Source organism: Theobroma cacao, chromosome 3 (genome assembly GCF_053813885.1).
Source record: "Theobroma cacao isolate CCN51 chromosome 3, ASM5381388v1, whole genome shotgun sequence".
Taxonomy (NCBI): domain Eukaryota; kingdom Viridiplantae; phylum Streptophyta; class Magnoliopsida; order Malvales; family Malvaceae; genus Theobroma; species Theobroma cacao.
The window spans coordinates 1,406,734-1,414,605 of NC_142641.1; positions in this window are offsets into that span (position 1 = coordinate 1,406,734).

Genomic DNA, 7,872 nt, shown 5'->3' on the forward strand with positions numbered 1-7,872 from the left:
ATACAAATACGTACTCATCCATTCAATCCTTAACTCATTTTCATAGGTTTTTAGGGTGTCATACAATTAGCCTCATGTTGTTCCTAACTCTTGTCATTTTACTGTATCAAAACAGATATTACAAATTCTTGTAATGATATTCTATATAAACTAATTTTCTATACCAGTCTCGTAATTCTTCCTTCACACTTTCATTACTTGGTATCTCATCTCAATATAGTCATCTCAAGAATCTTTCAATTTTTCTTTTAATTATACGCCCATATACAAGGCAATAAAGAAGTTTTTCAATTCATTTGGGTAAACATTCTCCAGAATATTTAAAACTCCCAAATAACAAAACACAATGACCAACAACCAAAATTCAATTTGTAAGCTCATTATCGTGTCACTCCCATCTTACTCATGCATCATAAGCGTGAGGTATTTGGAGCATTACAGCGTTGAACAGTCAATGTTGAAGTATTGTAGCTATTAGAAATTTTCTCATTAAAGTTATTTGTCTGCATTCAAAGTCACCACATCAATCATTCTCAACCAGTGGTTTCCCTTTTAGATATATATCATGAGTTCCATAAGTATAGGTACCTTCTATTTTTTTGTCATACACACTAAGCCAGATTAATACTTGCATCTCATGTCAGCTTTTGACTTTTATCAACATTCATAAAATTCCACCTCAAAACATCCTTTCCATACAGTGTAATAAATTCGTGATACATATACCACTCCACACATAAGTTGCTAACTATCTACAACTTTCCTCATATTTATTGTCATCCCTATCCAATTATCTTCTTTGTCTTATACTCCAATAATCTTATTGCTTCCTTCTATAACTTTCCTCAATAATTATATCACCAATTTATCTCTGTTATACTAAAAAATTCCCATACATATCCAATTATTTAAACTACTATTTTACATTCCGTTCGAGTCATACAAAATAAAAGCCACTCCTAACTCCTTTACACAGGTAACTACTACATTTTTCCTTAAACGACACTTGCCTAGATTTATGACAATACAACTTCAACTAAAGTATTAAACATCTTTAGGTTCCTTATTGTCCTGATTCGGGCACATCAATGGATCCTCTTCCTCTTGAGATTTTCTCCTTTGTTCTTCAATCCAGGCTTGTTGTATTCTCCTACGTTCCTTATCACTTATCGGTGCAACATTTCTTCCACAACCGGGAGGAAAATGTCATACAACGTTCACCCCCTTCTTAAGACGAATATCTCCCATTGCAATTGCCTTCCTCGTATGTTCTCTATGGTACTCTTCGGATTGTTTCAAAAGGAAATCTATTTCAGTTTTCAGAATATTGGAGCTACTCTCACTTTCAAAATTCTGGCTACTTTCAAAGCTTTCCTTATTATGAACCCATTCTGCTAAGTTTCCATGAATTCTGTTATTAGGAATTCGGGATGGACCACCTTCCGAATCACTTGTATCAGGGTGCCATTTCCTTCTAGCCGTAGAATCTGGAGATCCCTTGCTATCACTATGAGAGATATCGAGACTACCACCTCTTCTAGATATGGTGTGTATGTCACCAGTGCACCTCAAAACCTATATGCAATCAAATAGTAATTGTTTAATTATTTATGCATCTCAAAAGTAGGTAGATTTCTATATGTAGATGCATACATTCTATTCAATCTAACCTAACTTAACTTAACTTAACTGGACTTGGGGCCACACAGTGTCAGTGTAGATTCCTTAAAACAACTTTAAAACCAAAGACTTTAAAATCCAAAGCTTTAAATCAAAATATCTGATCTTTAAACCATGCTCTGATACCAACTGAATTGTCACGACCTGGAACTCCCATCGGGCCCGTGACAACCTCCGCGACGTCCCGATAAGCACTCATTACCCCGAATGTCGATCGAAACCCCGCAAGGCTTAGCATCAACTTCCGCATCTCCCCGGTCAGTGACAGTTATTAAATCTCGCATTTCAAGAAATCATAAGTTGTTTCCAACTCAAAATAATAAAATATTATTTTCTAGTTCACAGGGGCATTTTCGTTATTTTTTTTTTGAAATTTCGAAATCCGTAAAAATGTAATATGTAAGTGGAAACACATATTTCATGATTTAAATTAAAATTTGAAGTCTAAAACATTCGTTTAAAGTAAAATTATAGCTATTTCAATATAATAAAAATAATCAATAAAATAAACTATTTTCTTGTAAAATAATTTTCATAAAACTATCGGTACATAATTCTTATAGCGTAAAAGATAATTATATTTATATATACTATAAACCAAATAACAAAAGTATAAAATTTCGTTTACAGTGACACGTGGGCCCACAACTATCCAAAATGCATCGAAAGTTGGAAACCTGCAGCTTTTACCGATTCGAGTCCAAATGAAAGTCCTTGTCAAAGTCAGCTAACTATGGAATTCCCCGAGCCTGAAATATGATGAAATGAGGGTGGTGAGATTATAAAATCCCAGTGAGTAAATAATTACCATCAAAAACATCTAAAGCCGAGTAGATGGAGACAATATAAAAACGTTATATCTCAATAATGTTCATAACACAAAATTTGTTTCAATCTATACCAAATAATTTCCTTTTATCAAAATTTCCCGACTTATGAATTTCTTAAACTTGGCCCCTGCCAGAATCATTCTCACGGGTACCTTTATCAAGGTATCCCACTGAGACCGCCAAGGTTGTTCAATGACCCATACCCATAAATATGTTTTCACATCTAACACACAACCGTTCCTTGGCGTTGGCTGAGTCTCACTCTCACGTGGTGGCTAGAACGTGAGGTGCACTCAAATCATACCTCAGGAGATACTTCACCTAACATCTCCCCCTAAAGGTAAGTATATAATTGAGTTATCGTGCCCCTTTCATAGGCAGTCCGCGAAAACCCCCACCACTGCAGTGACTATTTAATATACTACCAGACTCATAAAATTTTCAATAGCATGATATGGCGAATAAAATTTAATCCAGTCTACCGAGACCAATCCAAAACTGTTCATATATTTCATGCCAACCCAAAAATTTAGCCATCATGCTACTATAGTGTCATAAGCCACAATTTCAATAACATATAAAATCATAAATTTCAACACAGTCTCCATATACTCAATTTTTCGAAAACAATATTTGATTTCAAAACCAGTATAAATCTCATTTTTATTAAAAAAAATATTTTAATTAGAAAACATAATATTTAATAATTTAAGCTCACCATTCAATAAAAGCATCAAACAAGTATAATAACTCTAGATATTTAAGACGATAAGTTGTCCACTCACAGTTCTGGGAGTCGATGTACTCCTAATCCCAGTCTTCAAGCACAATCTCTGTACTTTTACCAGTGTAATTTGCTCACCACCTATCCACAATGTACAATACATAATTCACCACATCAATGCTTGATCATTATAAAATCAATTCAGGCTCGGTATATATGCATGATATGATATACAACTTATCCGACTACCGCTTAAATGCGATGCTGACCTAATTCAACCTATTACCCGATTAAATCGATATACGCATCCGTTTAAACTCCAAATTAATTTTTTTCAGTTTCTATACCTCAATTGCACCCAAATTGACTTAATGTCCCTCAGTATGGTGCAAATTATCAGTCTCGATAGCAAATTACGAAAATACCCCTAATGGGTAAAAATCGTATTTTTGCTCCAAAAATTTCCATTATTTTTCTAGGCTCATAATTCATCATTTCTTAACCAATTCTCCTAGAATGAAAATCAAATTTATCCTCACTCAACACATGGTAAATTCGGCCATTAATGGTTGTGGGAGAAAATAAATTCTTTTCTTATTGTTTTGTTTCTAAATATGCTAAACTCACTTAAAACACTAACATAACTTAAAATCAAATTTATCTAACAACTTTCTCTCTCCTAACCCATTTTTCAGAATTGAATTCATCATAATAACTCAATATTCAACCATGGAAATCAAGAACAAAAGCATGGGTAAGCTAGGTATCAAGGAGAACTAAAGAAATTCTAACTTACCTAGCTTGTTTCCTTGATTTCTTCACTTTTTCTTTGAATTTTCCACCTAGGTTTTCTTGTTTTTCCCTTTGTTCTTCCTCTCTTTCTCTCTCTTCCTTGCTTGGCCGGCCATATGAAGAAAATGGGCTGATTTTATGCCTTTTTAATAAGAAACAATAAAATAATAAAGGTATGACACATGTCATTTTCTTATTGGTCTATTTTTAAAATGTTAAAATTTTAATCCTTTTTATCTCCACCACACAATTAGTCAATGGTCAAAATGAGGATAAAGGAAGGCCATGTGCTGGAAAAATGTCCTGGTGGTGGAAAATTACAATTTTGCCCCTAGGGTGGCAAAATTACCATTTTACCCTTTTACTCTAAATTATACCGAAATTAAAATTTTTCACTTCTAAACCTCAAATCTTACTCCAATAAGTCAAATATACTCCAATAAGTCAAATGGGGCCAAAAAAAATCTTTTCTAAAATTTCCATTTTGTCCTCAGGTGGCAAATGACCATTTTACCCCTAGATAGCAAAAATTCCGGTTTGACTCCAAATTGATCCTCGAACTCCGAATCACCATATTAAACCATTCTGAGACTTTAAAATTCTTAATTTCATCGTAAATTCTCTATTTGATCTAGTTCGAGGCTTAAATCAACTTTATTGTACCTCTAGGTATAATACCGACTTTTGTAAATTTTTCGGGACTCTCCTAGCATGCAAACATGCTATCCATCACATGTATGTCATGATAAATATTTTTATAGAGTCGGGTTTGTCATCTTCTCCCCCACTTGGATCAACCATATGATCCTTCTTCTTGATTGACTTCGACATCCGGCTAAATATTAATATTTTAATATTGTTTCATTAATAAAATATTATTTTATTCTAAAAATTTTATCTTGTCTCCTTGGTACCCAAAATACCTTATTATGCCTTACTTGACTTCCAAATCGCCTTTTATCTCACAAATTCTCCTCCGATAAAATTATTATTATTTTATTATTATTTTCTCACTTGCGAAATATTTTATCATAAACTACTCCTTTCGTCTTTTATCACTTCTAAACATTTTAATTGACCTCAATTTGCATTCGATCAACTTTATTTATCACCATATCAAAGTATGAGGTATTTCATGTAAAGTCTCCATCTGAGAGAGAAGTGTTAGTAAATGTGCTATTAGAATCAAGAAGAACGACCCTACGTACCTGAGCTGAGGTGTTGGTTTCGTTTTTTTTTTCTTGATCAGCTTTCTGTCTTTTTTCTTACGGCTCTTGATTGCACCTTTGATGACACCCGAGATATCTTTCAGAAAGGTAACTTTTCTCCCGGGTCTACGCTTTTGGCAGGTCTCTAAATCATCCTCTGAGTTGCTGGCTTCTTACTTTTGAAATAGGTTTTCTTTGTCTGCACCGTCAGATAAGTGATAGGGGGATGGGGGCAAACTGATTTGATTACTGGAGCTAGCTGGAGGCTCGTGAATCTGGTTAGAACTACATGGGTTAGCTAAACTAGTCATCCAAGGACTGTTTAATTGTTCGAGTAGCCCATAGTCAAGAGTTGGAATAAAATGGGATGCTCTAGGTGAAGAATCAGAAGCTTGTGAGATGGGCTCATGAAATCCATGAAGGATAGGGGTGGCAGTATTTGTATTTATGTGGGTAATGTTGTAGGTCTCATTAGGAATTGGGCTCAGTAAAGGGCTGTCAAAGTTAGATGGCTACACAACTGATGAAAGTGGTACATTAGGCTCAATGGGTCTTGCACTAATTGGGTTGGGTTGCAACAAAGGTGGGTCGGGTGAGCCAACATCTAGTTCAAGAGGAATCTATTCAAGTAACGTCTTGTCCTGTGCATCACCGTCAGCAGTTGTAAGAGCCCCACCGGCATAGTGAGAGATGGAGGAGGAGCTACTGAGGTCATCATCAACTTGCCACTATGACCACCCTAGATAGTCAAGAACACAATTTGGAGAAAATTCGCTTACATAGATACTGGAAATTTGGCTACCAACAGCCAAATGGATGAGCTCTTCAATCCTTGTCTTGGTACTAGTTGCTATAAGCATTAAGGCGCGCTCAAAGGAGTTCAAGCATAAGGTTTCCTCACCTAGACCAATGAAGGAGGCCCATAGCCTAGCAATGTTAATGAAAGTATTTTTGCTCCTGGCGTGGAGAGGAATTCCAGAGATCGAAAGCCAGCACTGCCTTTCATAGGTGGAAAAGTTCTGAGTCCAACTCGTAATATCATCAAACCATTCAGTCAGCCAGTCCTAATTTCTATCCTTCGCATGCTCAAGATCTTTGATATTGGGAAAGGAAATCAAAAAGTGAAAGTTGATAACCGCTTAACTTCAAAACCCAATTTGCCCTTTTCCTTAATCAACTTTGTAATCACCTCTGGTTCTTAATGGCCCCTACAGAAACCAACAGCACAACATTCAAGCCAGTGTAAGATTTCATTTTCAACATGACCTATACACATTTTGGTAGTATAAATTGGGGGCGGGGGAAGGGGAGTTTCCTCCGGAGCTGTTTGGGAGCCCATAAGGGCTTGGGGATAGGAGCAGCTTTCTCCCCTGCTGATTTACGAATCTAGTGCAAGAGGGTGGGTGATGGGCTGAGGGTTGTTGTTTGAGTTTGGGTTAATGACTGCTTGCTGGAGGCTCCGATTTGGGTGATGTGGTTGAGGAATTTGCGAATGGGTATTATGAAGGGTGTTTTTTGGTCGCCATTGGGAGGTCATTTTAGCAAAACTAACAACCAATTTGAGATTGAAAAACCAAACCCCATTAAGCTGCTGAATAACTCTTCTCGCATCAACTATGGAATTGAAATAAACAAACCCATATTTGGACCTATGAGCCGGCTGTTGTACAGGGACAGAGGCATCTTCAATGCGACCATGATGTTCAAAAATGGCCTTCAGCCATTGCGGGGTGATACATAGAGGAAGATTTGCTACATGGACTATGTAGGCTCTGCTCTGTCGATTAGAAGTATTCTTGATGATGTTGAACAGCTTGGAGGTAGAGAATTGTCGATTCCTCATGACAGAGCACTGGGTTTAAGAAACTGACCACCAATAAGGCAACTTGCGACAAAAATTTGGGTTGGAAGGGGCCGACTTTGTGGCTGAGATCTGGGTTTGAAGTGGTCAAATTTGTGGCCACGATCTGGGTTTGAGGGGGATGAACTTGTAACTGAGATCTGGGATTGGGGAGGCTAGCTTTGTGGCGAAGAACAAGGTTTGAGGGGGCCGACTATGTGATCAAGATCTGGGTTTGATGTGGTCGGCGGCCGAGATCCAGGTGCTTGTGCGTCGTTTCTCACACAAGTTTTTCTACAGTTGGGGATTACCCCCTCTTTAAAAGGTCAATCCCTCATTCATAAGGAGGACATTTTTACAACTAGGGATCGACCTCTTCGGTAAAAGGTCGATCTTTGGAGCACGACAAATAAGCATTTATGAATCCCAACAACTAGTTTTGGCATTTAATGCTTTTTAATGGTTCCAAAGGACTTGCAAGCTCTAAAATGAAGTCTCTCACCACATTTTGGAAGGAAGAAGACTTAGAAAACAACTTCAAACAAAACAGCAATACACTACCAGAAACCCAAGCATTATTAATGGAATTTTTTACCGGTATTGTAATTTAACGACGAAAATGTCAAAAGAATGTGAGTTTATATTTCTTTCTTGTTTTATGCTTTATTTTTCCAATAAATTTTAATTTTTTTATTATTTCTGATTTATTAAGGTGTTGTGTGGAACTAGCTAGCTTCTCCCAACAAATGTCTAGTGAAAACCATTTCAATACTTGGGTTTGCCATTTTCATGTGTGTA